The following is a 16,888-nucleotide window of genomic DNA, read 5'->3' on the forward strand; positions in this document are numbered from 1 at the left end:
ATGCGCATTTGCCTGATACATGTTATTGCTGGATGCCGGGAGGAAGGCGATGCTGAATGTTTTCAATTCATTAAATAAAACGGATACTTTTTGCAAGGGTTTACTGACTGTCATACAAATAATCAACCAACTACATACTGTAACTTTTCAGTGCACGTTCTTATTTACATTGTGACAACAGCCTTGTGAGTTCCCGCAGTGACCCGCACACAGACATGATGGAATTCAAGTTCATGTTTGTATTGATCACATATAGGCAGGCTACACATGGCGTATCTGCTACATCATACATGGCAGTAAGATTCATTGTTCTTGTATGCTCTCGTATTATTGTTTATATAGGCTACCCAATACTGACATCAAAATAGATTGTAGTATGCCTCTAGAAATCATATGCAGCAGGTAGAGAATTGACGGGAGATCCATCGCGATTTGGAATAAAATTGAGGAGAACTTTAATCCCTGGGTATTAATCAAACAACACGGGAAAAGGCAGTCATATTCCAGCGCGGTATTTATTAGTGTTTGCGCTGCCCAGGCAGCAATGGTTAATAGATATCATATCCGACATCACCGTAAGTGTACACATCTGTCAGCCTGTCTCATGACATGCTTCCCTCGGCTTAGTCCATTTTTCCACATTTCATGGGTGTATTCCATTACCGTATATGGTTAATCGGGGCGTTTCTGGTATGCAAATACTTAAAACAGTGCACAAGCTCAAACGTAGGATCAAAGTCATATTCATCATGACAGGTGTGCGTAGAACCTGCGTACGCACGTGTGATGAATCCCGACTTCCCTGTGCGTACACTCATTCTAAATTCTGTGCTTACGTGTGGAAATAGAACATGTTCTACGCACACGTTGATGAATGAGGGCCCATGCCTCTTGACCACATTATTGTCGCCCCATAGCCAGATTCTGTCAACAGGGGTAACCCCTGCATTTATTATCTAATTGCAAGCAATATAGACAGCATAATGGTTCATATATGCCACTTACCTCTTCTAGGTCACATGTGTTAATAAAAGTGCTATTCGTTTTGTGTGGTAAAATGTGATGTCTGTAAAAAAAAAAAAAAAAAAAGGGGGATCCATTAGAACCAGGACATGAATGGAATAAATTATGTTTATCTTGAAAAATTATATTTACCTTCACCAATTACACTTTACACAATTACAATTCCCAATTTCCACATGAACCAAACATCACGTATGTAATGTAATATGAATGTGTAAGGGGGTTCACAGTGTGTACTCCATGAAAATGTGTTCTTCACATAAAATGAGCCATGGCCAATGAGTAAAACATTTATAATTCAGTGTATCATTTCTCTTTTACATTTGAAACTGTGTCCCACAGACCAGAACACCACACAAAGGTTAATGTTGCATGCAGGGGAACAGAGGACTGCAGTGTGCAACAACCTCTGAGCTCCCTGTGACTAGAAATTGGAAGTCTGTCAGCTCAGATTAGTTGTCCTGAAGCCTGGGTCTTCTCTCAAGGTCACCTTCATGACTTCTCATGGATGCTTAATGCACCTAAATGGATAGAAAAAGTGCATTAGGCTTTCAATGCATTACAGATTGATTTCCAATGCATAGCTGGGTCAGAACCTGCTCCTGTCAGAGAAAGCAATCGCACAGAGCAATTTGAGATGGGAATTCGAAGAACGCACACTTTCCCTCCCATCGTGTGGCGATTAACCCAGCTCTCGATTCAATACGATAAACAATATTCTCAGGAATATCAGCATCATCTTGTATCTTGTATCTAGATATCCATATTTTCAGGTACCAGTTAGATGATTCTGTGGGTGATTTAGCATATTTGTTGTGTTAGAGGTGACGTAAGGCACTATTTTCCTACAATGCTTACAGATTGTCCGTGTCTTGTCAGTCACCCTATTACCATTTTGTGTTTCAGCAGGAAATCATTAGTGGTGTGGAAATTTCGCAATTCTAAGATGCATCGCAATGCAGACGTTGACGATTCAGCATCGATGCAGTGACAGAACATAATAGATTATTAAAATATATATATATATTTTTCTACTCTCTCGCTAGCTTTTATGTTCTTTTACAATGTAGTGCTTAAATCAAATATATTATTATTATTATTATTATTGTATTATTAAAGCTATTGCTCTGGTCATGCATCCACTCAACTCGTAGAAAATACAACATACTAATACTGATACTAATAAAAAGAGTATTGGACCGTTTTTAACAGCTGGGTATCGAGATACCTTTCTAGTATCTATCATGCAACACTAGCAAAGACAATTATTTTGACATTCTGATTTAAGAACTTTCTAAATAAAAGTAATTGTATTAATTTATGTAAAAGTAGCCATGTGCAGTAATATAGATTATAAAATTGAGGATGTAATATAATTATCGAGATGCACCGAATCGAATCGTGGACAGCTGAATCGTGTAACGCTCCAAGATCATCTCATGCCTGGGAGAGAGAATGTCCCAGGCAGAGAGTTGACAGCTGTGTCATACCACCATCCAGCGGTCACCTGCAGACAATGCACTCAGCCCTGAACCTAATGGTCCAAATCAATAACGTTCTAATGTGGCAATTAGTGTCCTTATTACAAGTGTTGTCTGTTTAGGTTTGTTCTGTGTTAGTATTCTTATTCTGTGTTTGTATTTAGCCTGTGTGTGTTCTTTGATGGTTGTATTGTATTTTGTTTTGTATTAGTTCTAGTGTCTCTTCCCCCAGCTGTTGATCGTTTGTAATCATTGTAATTAGGTTGAGTATATTAGGTTGTCCTGTTCCCACTTCCTGTTGTGGCGTCATACCTCCGTGTTACCCGTTCGTTGTACCCTGCTGTCGTCTACCTTGCCCTGCTGTCAGTAAGTGATTTAGTGATTTTGTCATCTTTGTTTTTGTATCTCAGTCCGTGTTGGTAGCGCCGCTGTGCCCTTTTGTTTTGTATGATATATATTTCCTGCCTTGCTCTTGCCTTGAGTTCTATATTAAAGAACACCGTTGAGAAGAGTAACCACTGTCTCCTTTATACTGTCTAACCGCATATTGGGTCCTTCTGCCATGCCAAATCGTAACAGAATCGTAATTGAATTGATAGGCAGGAGCGTCTTCTATGCCAATTTTGCCTGACTCCTCCATTGCCAGACTTCTGCACCACACCAGCACAGAGACGTTGTTGGCCTGCTTCACTTACTAGTCTGAACTCAGAGCACCCTCTCCTGTTCATAGTTTGGTCAGAACCTGCTCCTGTCAGAGAAAGCAATCACACAGAGCAATTTGAGATGTTTTTGCACAGAGAAATTTGAGAGCAACTTGAGAATGACATTCTCAGGAATATCAACATATCCACATGTTCAGGTACCAGCAGGGGCGGACTGGCAACAAAAAGCAGCCCGGGGGGGCGCCCTCGTGGCGCATACCATAGTGCCTCGCGCACCTACGCGGCCGACCCGGGTTCAATCCAAGCTCCCGTCGTTATTTGTCGCATGTCCTCCCCACCTCTCCTCCCGTTCACCCTCTCCTCTGTCGGTCCTGCGTGGCCAATAAAAGCTGTAAAAATGCTAAAATATTCATTTTTAAATAATTTTAAATAATAATAAAAAAAGAAAAAAGTAGCCCGGGAAATTGCGGTCAAGCGGCCCCCATTTATCCGAAATAACATATCAAGCTAATCAATCAATCAATCAATCAACGAATCATCTTCAAAGTTTTTATTTCATATATTTGTGTGTACAGAACATATCTACTGTATGCTGCAATTACTTTTAAACTCTGTTGTGCAGTGGCACTAGTTGGTCGTCACACACACCTGTTTCCATATTAGTCCCTGCAATATCCAGTTAGCCATTTCTCAAACCTTTCCCTGTCTTTCTCTGCCTCTGGTTCACCTGTTTGTTTAAATTGCATACATTTTCTTTTTGATAATGTGTTATTAGATCTACAACCCGTTGCAATATGGGATCGTTAAAGCTACAGTATAAGGCCGATTGCGGCATCGTTTCACTAACAGAGCTCAAAGAAAGTGTTACAAAGTGGTGGAATAAATTCAACCACATCGTCTATGTTTGGATTCATTAAAGTGGAGTCCACATATCATATTGCATGTAACAACAAACGTTACATGACAGTCACAGTGTAACTCCTCTCGGTTCAACACATAATGCAGACATTCAGGTTGAGCTCAAGTGCATTTACTGGGCAACAACCTCTTCAAATCACAGAACAGACTGCATTTTAAGACGAGACAAAATAATTATAACTTTTAGAATAATTCATGTTATTATTAGTGCAGCATTTCCGTTTCCTGTGTGCAGTGCAAGCGCTTTGATTCATTTCCTCACTCGCGTTATTTGTTCTTAGCATTCTAGATAGCAGTAACTGTAGTGCACACAGCATTTACATTTACATTTAGTCATTTAGCTGACGCTTTTATCCAAAGCGACTTACATGTTCTGTACGACAAGCCATCAGGAAGGGCACAACTCTATCAGCTGAGCAACAATGTTCATCAAAGTGTTGAGTGCTACAGTGTAGGTTAGTTTATTAGGACGAGTGCATGACAGTAAAATTAGTTAGTTCGTTTTTTTAATTATTATTATTTTTTTTAATTCAGATAAAGGTTGAAGAAGTGCGTCTTTAGTCGACGGCGAAAGATTGGACGTGTTTCGGCTGTCCTAACTGGGGTGGGTAGTTCATTCCACCATTGTGGGGCAAGGACTGAGAATAGGCTACTTCTCTTTGATGACCCTCCCGGAGCTTGGATAGGAGTAGGTCTGAGGCGGCCAGAAGATGCAGAGCGTAGGGGTCTTGAGGGTGTGTAGTTAGAGACCATTGACCGGAGGTAGGCGGGAGCGGTTCCCTTTGCCGCACGGTATGCTAGGTCGAGGGCCTTGAAGCGGATTCGTGCAGCAATGGGGAGCCAGTGCAGGTCCCTAAGAAGTGGGGTGACATGGGCCGACTTCGGTAGGTTTGAGATCAGGCGGGCCGCTGCGTTCTGAATGAGTTGAAGAGGCTTAGTGGCAGTGGCCGGGAGGCCAGCGAGCAGTGCATTGCAGTAGTCGAGGCGGGAGATTACTGTTGATTGGACGAGGAGTTGGGTGGCTTCTTTTGTCAGGAAGGGGCGGATCCTTCTGACGTTGCTCAGGAGGAATCGGCAGGTTCTGGTTGTCGCTGCGATGTGAGCAGAGAAGTTCAACTGGTCGTCGAGGACAACACCAAGGTTCTTGGCGGTCGGGGACGCGGTCACAGCTGCATTCTCGACTGTGATGGAAAGGTCGGTCAGGGCGGAGGATTTGGCCGGCAGGTGGAGCAATTCTGTTTTGCTTAGGTTCAGTTTGAGGTGGTTGGTCGTCATCCAGGCGGAGATGTCGGACAGACAGGCCGAGATCCGCTCAGAGACGTGGATATCTGAGGGAGGGAAGGAGAGGAAGAGTTGAGTATCGTCAGCATAACAATGGTAGGAAAAGCCATGAGACGTGATAATGTTACCCAGTGATTTAGTGTAGAGAGAGAAGAGAAGGGGTCCTAAAACCGAGCCCTGGGGGACACCCGTCCGCAGGGGGCGGGTGGCCGACAGGGTCCCTCTCCATGACACTTGGTAGGAGCGGTCATTGAGGTATGATGACAGCCATGTCAGCCAGTGGCGGACTGGGACACAAATTCAGCCCGGGACATTCAGACGCACCAGCCCACACACCGGCCCACGCACCGGCCCCGAAACCGGCCCACACAACGGCCGTTATGAAACACTTGTCCAGTATTAAACAACCCAAGGCTGTGGCTAAGGAGTCAAAATCAGGGAGACCAAATCTACACACCGCCCCTAGATGTGCACTCATGCACAGTGCACACACACACACACACAGACACACACATAAATATACCGTTACTTCCTGTCATTGGCATTTTTTTTTTTTTTACTAACATCTTAGTGCCTCATTAGCCTAGGGATTAAGGATACATGAAGTATTAACTACACCATAATAATATTGAGGTTTTGATCCATAGAAAGTAGGGATGTCCGATATTATCTGCCTACCGATATTATCGGCCGATATCGGCATTAAAATGTGATATCGGAAAATATCGGTATCGGTTTTACATTTTTTTTTTTTTTTTTACATTTCTATAACCTTTATTTACCCAGGCAAGCAAGTAAGAACAAATTCTGATTTTATTTATTGTCAAAAGTATGCATAATGTTGTGTTAATTCCACAACAAGAGATATGTAATGTTAATTACCTGAAATTATTCCATTTTTTGGGGCGGGAAACCCTGCATATATCGGTATCGGTTGATATCGGTTGATATCGGTATCGGAAATTAAGAGTTGGACAATATCGGTATATCGGTATCGATAAAAAAGCCAATATCGATCATCCCTAATAGAAAGGTCTGTGCTACACAATTTCAGTTAGATTGGATTTATTGTCCTTTAATTTGGCACTCATGACATTAGTTGCTTGCCGTTTAATCAACATTGAAAGACCCCCCACTTCCTCCCAGACACTCATTCCAAGAGCCTGTTTTCTCTCTCTCTCTCTCTCTCTCTCTCTCTCTCTCTCTCTCTCTCTCTCTCTCTCTCTCTCTCTCTCTCTCTCTCTCTCTCTCTATCTCTCTCTCTCTGTGTATGTGTCTCTCTGTGTGTGTCTCTCTCTCTCTCTCTCTCTCTGTGTCTCTCCCTCTCTCTGTGTGTCTATCTCTGTCTCTCTCTCTCTGTGTCTCTCTCTCTCTGTCTCTCTCTCTCTGTGTGTCTGTCTGTCTGTCTGGACTGGGCTCTCTCTCTCCCCTCAGGGTCAGTTGTGCTGGACTGGGCGCTCTCTCTTTCCTCAGAGTCAACTGCATAAGAAGAACATCAGCAATCAATAATAATGGCTTGAATTCATACAGCGTTTTTCAGCCTTTTGAAAACACCCAAAGTAGTAGTAGTAGTAGTAGTAGTAGTTTATTCAGTCATCATCTCACACAATACAATATACACCATCATTTAACAATATTTGATTTTACAGTGACTGAAAAGGTACAGACTGAAGCATAATGCTTATATATGCCTGTCCTATATTCTTAACAAAAATTAAAGAAATTAAGACGCCAAAACAGTATTCTAAAAGAAAATAGCAAAAAAAACAGTATATTCACCCTTGTAGTTTTCAAAAATAGCTTTACAAAGCATTTTCTTAAAAACCAAAAGCGAATTACTCATTCTTAACTGTATCAGCATTGTTCCACAAAGCGCTTCACAGAAACCATCAAGCATTCACACAGTCATACGCTACTGGTGGTCGTGAGCAGCATCAGCAAACACAGCTGCCCTGTGGCAGACTGACAGAATCATGTCTGCTAATCAGCGCCAACCACCATCAACAACCTTCATAAATACATTCAACATGAATGGAATAGGCTAACTACCAACTTAGCTGTAGCAGTTAGCTGTTATATGCAATCACATTTGTTTAACTACGGGGTAGTAGTTGACCTAGTTGTTAGCTTAAGCTAGTTAGCTGTGGTTATTTACAAACATGTAGATGAGACTAATCATATACAGATCGAGAACATGGCTAACAGTTGGGAATTCTAAGGTACATCTTATTTAAGCATGTAAAATGGCAACTAATCAATTCAATCAATTAGATTACCAATATTATATCAACATGAAAATTTGGAAGGGAACATAATAGTCTTTTATTTGAGTATTTACTATTATAATATTAGTAGCCGATTAATTTGCAGCCCGTCCTAGGTTCTGATTGGCTCTCTAGGTTAGCACTTTAGCTTCTGATGCTGTGGTGGGCACTAGTCCTAACATTGCTAACTAAACTTTTTGTCAGAGAAAAAACGTCACGAGTCACGACTATTTACGTCCACGTGCTGTAAGGAATCAGGAATACGGAAAGCACATTGTCTTGTAATAGAATGACTGAAATCACTGCAAGAGCTAGTATAGGCTAGCTAGCCCTCATGAACCGGCAGATACCAACAGTAGAATATGCACTAGGCTACTGCACGCACCTGTCATGTTACTGTTGGTTCCTTCCACTTGAACTTCATCATCATTAGCAGCAGCAGCTACTCTAAGTCTAACGCCAGCCCTTCCTCTACTAAACATGTCTGTAATTTTAGAACATTGTTCTGCGTCTTTTACTAGCAATTTTAGTTTTTTAATTCTAGCTTTTTCAGCTCCACCCTTTCTTTTTTTGCATTCTCCATTTCTGCGCTTCTAGGCCTACTCGCGGTTGGGAGGAAACGTGAATCTCATTCACTGATGTCTCATGTCTCATTCAAGACTGGCTAACAAAAGCATGTCTTTCACTTAACACCAAGAAAACAGTGTGTATGATGTCACCAGTAGAGGTCACTCACTCTAATGTGTTTCTGGGAGAGGCGGAGCTGGACATTGTACATTAATTCAAGTATCTTGGGGTCACATTGGACTCTACATTGACCTTCAAAAAGTCATGTGAAGAAAGTGACAAACACAGTCAAGTTTAACATCGAAAACTTCAGGCAGATCAGGCCCTGCGTGCCAGTTAATGCTGCAAGGATGTTTCTGCATTCAATGATTTTATCACACATCGAGTACTGTTTTATCAACTGGTCTCTTTCATATGTCACTACTCTTACACCAATAGAATTACTCTACAAAAAAGCCATAAAAGTATTTGATAGGAAACCAATTTCATTTCATCACTGTAATGTTTTAGAAAAACATAACATGCTAAGTTTCGAGAATTTCCAAGTTTTCAAATATACTTGCTTCATGTACAAGGTTCTGCATGGACTTGCCCCTCCCCCATTGAATGAGTTCATCCAACAGAAAGCAGACACTGGCATTACCACCAGGGCCATCAGTAGAGGGGACTGTAAGGTGCCTTTTCGGTATACTACCATTGCAAAAACTGTGTTCTCTGTTAAAAGTGGTAACTACTGGAATAGCCTACCAGTTGTGATTAGAGAGTGCCCTACATACTCCATGTTCAAGACCCATCTTAAACTGCATCTTAAGGCAAACCATAACTGTGATAATTTTTTATCTGATTTCGTTTATGCAACTTGTTTATTGTTTTATTGCCCGCCCACACACCGGCCCACATAATGGCCCACACACCAGCCCACACTCTGGCCCACACACCGACTCATACACTGGCCCACACACCGGACACACACTGGCTCACATTAGTGGCCCACACACCGACTCACACACTGGCCCACACACTGGCCCACACACTGGCCCACACACCGGCCCACATTAGTGGCCCACACACTGGCCCACACACTGGCAAAAAAAAAAAAAATTAAAAAAAAAAAAAAGTAAAAAAAAAAATTATAATTTTTTTTTTTTTTTGGGACCAGTCCACTTTGGTTCCGGCCCATCGGGATTCGTCCCGAACGTCCCGATGGCCAGTCCGCCACTGATGTCAGCGCAGAGCCAGCCACTCCCATTCCTGCGAGGGCCGCGAGGAGGATCTGGTGGTTGACTGTGTCGAAGGCTGCAGATAGATCTAGGAGAATCAGGACAGAGGAGAGGCCTTTCGCTTTTGCTAAGTTTAATGGGTTTAATGGAACAATGGCGGGGCAACAGGGTCTCGGTGGTCTTGTATGCAGTGGGGACTTGGCAGAATGCATTGTTGAAAGTGAAAGACGAGGAGGAGAAGAAGGGGAGCCCGCTCAGCCCGGGGAGACTCCGGACCTGTCACAGGCGGGCGCCCTGCAACTCCACCTAATAACGTCAGCATCAATATAACATAGAACACATAGCTTACATAAGTCTACCCAGGGCCCTATTCCCCGTACCTGGTTCAACTAAGTCGATCAAGAGTCCCATTATCCAGATTCAATTAACCCGATGTTTGAAGCCGGGATTTTCCTGTTCCTCGAAGGTGGATTCAGTCTCGTTAACTGGAACCAGACTTGATACTCAGGATCAGTGCGCGCGCCCGCCTCAGCTGAGAAGACAGCAAGTGTCGAGAGCAGAAATCCTGATTTTCTAACGACATTGATTGATTGATTGATTTAAAACTTTATTAACAGATTGCAGTACGGCTCAATAGCCTCGCCGACAAGTTAAATGCATAATCTATAGGCACATTTTAAGTCCCTCATTACCCCAATCAATCACATTATATTTCTTTAAACGTGCCCTGCTGGCAGTAGGTTCATGGAATGGATAATCAAATGAGATCTTGCTAGCGAAAATAATTAGTTCAATAGTTTCAGAATAAGGATACGGCTCTCTTATCCATTGATGGATGTATGGTTGATGTTTCATTTGTCTGCCACCGTGGTCTGATGGTCGAGCATTTTGCCTTTCACACGGACGACCCGCGTTCGAATCCCACTTCTTCTAGTTTTCTTTTTGAAATGTAAATACTTCAATTTGGTGCACGTTGAGAGCTATATAAAGAATGACATCCTCAATGCATGTAGATTTATAATATTTTAACTTAAAACTAGGCTACTTTTGCGTATAATCATTAATATTATATTCCAAAAAGATTATATTGGAAACGCGGGGTCTCGAACTCAGGTCGCCCGCTTGCCAGGAGTGAACACTGGCCGTTGGACCACTGTGCCAGACAGGATATATTCATTGTGTATCCATCAATGGACAAGAGACCCGTGTTTAGAATATTTTTCTTTTGAATGAAGTTTTATCTCTTTATTCTCAAATGCATTAATCCCAGTTACAATATCACAATAACGTGTGAGTGATGATACAATTCAACAATCCTCAGATTCCTCGTAATTCATAATCCACAAAAACCACAATCCACGCATAGACACTTCAATTTTATGCTTGAATGAAACACAATCCAGGCGCTCCCACAGCGGAGAATATGAAAGGAATCAGAGCCAAACGAGCGATAGGTTTCAATCATTAAAAATATCCCCGCGGGATTCACATTTGCAATGCTGCGCGTTGTTAAAATAACCACATAATGTGTACATCGCACCTAGCGAGCGCCACGGTATATATAACATGCATTATTTAGGACAACGTGAATTTAGTATCAGCATTTTGGGTCTATTTCACATTTCAAACGCCCCCTCTTGAAGAATGAAGCACAAGAACATAATTCAGAATGGTATAATGCAGATCTAGACTGTGAGAATCATTTCAGGAAGCGAGCTGGCATTTATTTGCGGGGGCGTGGCCATGGTTCATCCAGCTAACTGAACTTAAACCTGCTCTCGACCAGGCTCAAACTTTTTGATCTGTTACCATGGTGATTTAGACAATCGAGCGTCGGGGAATGGAAAGGTCTGGCTTAAGTCAGGCTATACTGGAAATTATCCGGCTAACTCAGTTAGCCAGGTACGGGAACAGGGCAGCTAGCACCAACATTAGCTTGTTTTTGTTTAGAAAAAGCTCACGCCAATTTATGAGGCTGTAACTAGGTGGCGAGACTAAACAAAAATGACTAAATCGAGAATAAACGAAAAAGACCAAGACTAATGCTCAGACCTGTAGTTGACAACTTGACTAAACGAAAAATAGATAAATGTGACAAAATTTGATAAACTAAAAAGAGCATTTGACACATATGACTAAGACTAAAACTAAAATAAAAAATAGCAGACGAAATTAACACTGGTTACAGCTGATAAAGCGTTCTTTTATTGACCTTGAAAGATGAGAGGGTGTTAGCAATCAAATATTTATTACAGAATGAATATTCAATATTACAGAGTATTTACACAAACACACGGTTCTACTTAGGTTGTTGATGGCACAGCAGAAGTGTGTCCCGCGGCCCCCATCACATTGTCATTTTATAGTTTTCCGATTGGTGTTCTGAGCGAATGAGGTGGCTTTCTTTCAAATTAGCAGCAAGGTGCAGGGCTTTAACCAATGCCTATATAAGGTAAACAGTTGAAATGGCAAGGATCTAGAATTACATCTGTCTCCTGGTGGTTTTTCAGAAGGACAGCTGGTCATGGTGACACATAGGCTTGTTTTAATAATAATAACACATTTTAATGGTACACACATTTGTAGATATTTGTCTATACATTCTTACAAATGATGAATGGATTGATTCATAGATATTATACATTATTGTAGATCCTGATAATGCTGCCTGGTCAGCCAAAAATAGTCACCTCATCAGTTCTTGGGCCTGTGGGGCTGTGGCTTTTTAGCAACAGCTGCACTGACCCTTCCGGTCACAAATAGATTTGGCCACCTCAGTTTGGCCACAGACATGCTCAGATAAATACAGGCTGAGACATGATAATATAATACATGGATAAATGTATCTAGGGACATAAATAAATGGCTTTGAGCCCACACAGCACAATAAAATACAAGGTAACGTGATTAAAGTTACAAACCACAAGCCTTAATGAATCTGCAGAATATGCCCCCCAGTCAAGGCTAGATAAATATCCTTCCTATCCCACCATGCCTATAACCATCAGTTTCAGCGAAGATGGAAGAAAACATAAAATAAACCAAGCTAAAGCACACAGGTGTGTGTGTGTGTGTTTTTTTTTTTTTTTTTTTAATCACTCACCCCACCCTACTAAGAAGGAATGACATCCTTCTCTCTTTCAAAATAGCAAAATTGCTTCCCTCGCTTAGCCTATCCAGTTAGCCATTCTGTTTGTAGTTTTCAATATTAAAAGAACGTTGTCCCTTACTCCCTCTCGTCTGAACAATACACAATTGTGGTGTCGGCCTTCCATTTTCTTTCATTTTCAATTGTTCAAAATCTTAACTTTATGAAATAGTTCACTATTAGAAAATCTACATGACTCAGTACATCTCTGTCACCATCCATAGTGTAGCTAGCTAGAATGAAGGCCATGATGACGTTTTGCTTTTAATGCGATTTGATTGGTCTAAAGCCCAATCTCATCTGCTTCCCTTGGTGGGCGTTTTGATGTGCACTCGCGAGGCAGAGGCATTGGTGGAGGTGTTTCCTGTTTCATAATAAAAGTTCTCTGCGCTACGAATTTCATAATAAATGCAGCCACTATTGTCATACAGGGGCGTCATTTTGGTATGGCAAGGTATGGCACTTGCCATACCTTGGCAAATAATTTTAATTTTACAATTTTTTTATGTTGATTTAGAATTTTAATGTCAACATTATGAACGAAGCTTCGAACTATTCGGTACAGCCCTAGCATGTTTTGATATTGTCAATTATCAATTATTATTTTACTAGGTGACTTTTACTATGCCACACAAAAAAAGGAAAATGGACATACAGACGTTTTTTAATCAAAGGGCAGCAGAGACAAGTGATACAGGGACACAGGTAAGGTCTTACAATGGCTTAGTGATTATAACAGTGCAGTTCAGCATTCAGTAACCCATACTTTTTGTGAATGTGTTTTTGATACTACATTCTGTTGAACACACACCTCAAAACCGTACCTAAGGAAAATTGGCTCAATTGCAAGAAAAATAATAGACAGTTATGATATTACATTTTGCATAATTTGTATGCAAAATATTGTGGTTCCCTGCTTTAGTCTGTTGACACATTTCTATAAAAAAAATGCTTGTGTAGTCCTGTGTCATACCTAAATGTCATATAAGTGAATTGTATAGAAACAACTCACCAAAAGTGACTATTGCGCAACTGATTTGACAAAAAAAATCCACCAAGGGGGTTCCCTTTCACCCCCCCCCCCCCCCACCCTCCCTAATTGCCATACCTTGGCTTTTACTGAAATTACGCCACTGTTGTCATAGGAGAAACGTACATAGTATTATTTTTTTCTCACGTTTGATTAACACTTTAAGTGCCAGCAGGGGTCGCACAATTTATCGCTTGAATGCCAGCCGTTTGAGACTGATTTTCCGATATTTCATGATTTTCGCAGAGCTATTTCTATATTCTATATTATGGTTATGTGTCTAATACGCCCGTCGCTTATCAATGACTTGCTTGCAGTCAACATGTATGAAACGGATTGTTTTTTCATCTGTACATTTACGTTTTATACCGTTTTGAAAAACTGACGTTTTTGAAAATGTCCAATATTTAAAAAAAAAGATTCCGTGATAATAGCTCTTTAGTGGAATACACAAAACACGTTGTCATTTTCCGGCTGATTTATGAATCGTTTTCAAATAAACGCTAGATTATCGATAGTATATATGTACTTATGCACGCTAGAGAAGTGGGCTGAAAAATCGATATCTATTTCCTGGTCAGCGCTAACGTCATACACGCACACACACACACAGACACGTTGAGATATATGTGAAAAATACATCTGATTACCCCAAGACTGGTAACATAGATTCCTTACCTCACATCAGATGTTCTGCAAAAAGATTATTCCAATTCCTGATTGCCATTCCAAATATCGATCGTGTTTATTATCTTTATTTTTTTGATATTTTTTTTTGTGTTTATCGCTTTATTCTACTGGGCAGTCCAGTAGAGAGAGAGAGAGAGAGAGAGAGAGAGGTGAAACGGGAGACAGAGTGGGGGGAAGACATTCGACAAATAACGACGGGTTCGGGAATCGAACCCGGGTCGGCTGTGCCGCGACTCAGTGTGTTATGTGGTTCGCCACTGGGGCGCCCCATCGATCGCATTTATTGTTCCAACGTTAGGTACTCAAAACACATATTCCACGCTGCTCTGAGGGTCCACAATGAATCCGATCGTCTCCGGTTACATGCCTCAGAAGTAAAATGTGGAATCCGGACTTTTCTTTTCTCATGCATTTCCATTCAGTCCAATCCAATGGGTGCATTACCATCCGGGAGACGATAGGGGGCAGTATTTTCCCTGTTCGAGCTCATAAACAGTCCCAATGATAACGTGAGGCTAGATTTATGAGAAATGAATGGATATCACTAATAAAAGCAATAATGATTAAATAACAAGATTTCTCGTCCCTGGCACTCAACGCATGACATGAAATAACGAGATTTTTCGTGGCTGGCACTCAATGTGTTAAAGGGGACATGCATTGCTATTCCTTTCACTATTTGGGCAACTTTACACAATTCCTGTGAGTCTATGGAACACATCTGTAAAGTTTTTTTCAAAAAAATTCATTGTTTTGTATTCTTAATCAATTATTCTAAAGCAGCATTTTTCCACTTCAAGATTTCAAGCTGTTTTTCACTTCAAGATTTCAAGCTGTTTTTGGGCTGGGCTCCGCCTATAAGCACTTTGAGTGACAGTCACCCACAGTCTGACTGGCAGACAGAGAGATATAGAAAGATTGAGGGGGATACTAATTAATTTCGCCGTGGGGGGCATAATCCCACGGGACAATGCATTGGTAACTTGTTTCAAATTACAATATATACCCCTGTGAATATTATTGCACGGATCGGAATGTCAAAGATATTTTGACAATGATGTGGAGAAGCCCCATCCCCGCGCTGCGGTGTGTGTGTAAATGCGTGTGTTTCCCAGAGAGAAGCTTGTGTCCCTCTATCTCTCTCTCTCTCTCCCTCTCTCTCGCTCGCTCGTTCTCTGCTGTCTTTGTCGGCACCCACGCACGTCAACCCGTTTGAGGAAGTAATTCCACTCGCTCTGTTGTTGAGCGAATTGTTGATTGTGGGTGGTGATTACAACCAGTGCCTTACTCACGTCAGCAAAACAGTCAAATCAGAATGGCTTAGTTGAGTGAGGGAGGATCTCGTGAACTCGAGACTAGACTGATGAGTCAAAATGAGAATTAGAGAAACAGACCCCATTGATATAAACCCCCATTGCTAGGAAACAATGCTAAACACTGGAAAAGGCCATTTATAAGACACGGGACCTTTAATAGAACTTTGCCGGGCCAAATTAAAATGCCTCCTATTGGGAGCCCCTGATGTAGACATATCATACATAGAAACCGCCAATAAATAATATATCTGTTTAAAAAAAACATCCATGTTCACTCTGGGCTGAGGTGGCAGGGATGGAAAGGTATACTTCTGCCAGTGGCAAGACTTTTCTCTCCACCACTTCAAAGGGAAACTAGTGAGTGGGATAGAGGCCTCTCTTCTGTACATCTCAGTTTCTCTCTCTACCCCTCTATTGGACAGTTCTCCTGGCTCAACAGCAGTGGAAAATACTCCCTAAGCTGATATGCCACACGTCTCAACGCTACAGTGAGGTAGGCTCGGGTAGCAATATTTATTGCATGGTTAAAAACTTGATGTGCGGATCTTGCCTCTCTCACTGTCACATCCACGTGAGGTGCATTGTCATTCACAACAGCAATGCTGTGCCCTTCCAAGCTCCCAGTCAGTGACAGCTGATTGTAAAACTTCGGCTATGTTGGCTCCAGTGTGTGAAAAGTGGGTGAGTTTGGAGTACAAAACTTTCAATTTGTCAGTCGCTTTTGATTATGTAGGCTGTAATCATGATGTAGCTACAGGTCTCCAACTTTCAGTGGTTATTCCAATGCTATTCAGGGTTCGTACGACGTTGGCCTTCAACTCTTTGTTAACACATTGACCGCCAAAAACGGCTTACGATGTGTTTGCTGGCCATGCTAATTCTGCCAGACCACGCTGTACGACGTTATTGAGATAATATTTCATTTTTTCGCCATGGCATTCATAATTCCGCCACCCAGCCTCTGCTGATACAGTGGGACTCTGCACAACAGTGCAACGCCGCAATACCGCCGCCTGGTGGATGAGCGGGTTAGTTACAACCGAAAGTGGATCTGATGATCTTGGTGCATCTGGGAAATCCATCCGGCAGTCACATATCGTTGCGGGACTATAGACACACACTGGCGTGCAATGGATTGCTGCCATAACTCAATAATCAATATGATTTGGGCGTTTATTGCGCCATACAAACCGGAAATGGATCTAGTCGATCAACGTCAAATAAGTGGGATCTGAAGATGGCGGCCGTGCAGTAAGCAACTCACACCACATGCTCCCGGTGGTAATTG

The sequence above is a fragment of the Notolepis coatsorum genome (genome assembly GCF_963971535.1).
Source record: "Notolepis coatsorum genome assembly, chromosome: 3".
Lineage (NCBI taxonomy): Eukaryota > Metazoa > Chordata > Actinopteri > Aulopiformes > Paralepididae > Notolepis > Notolepis coatsorum.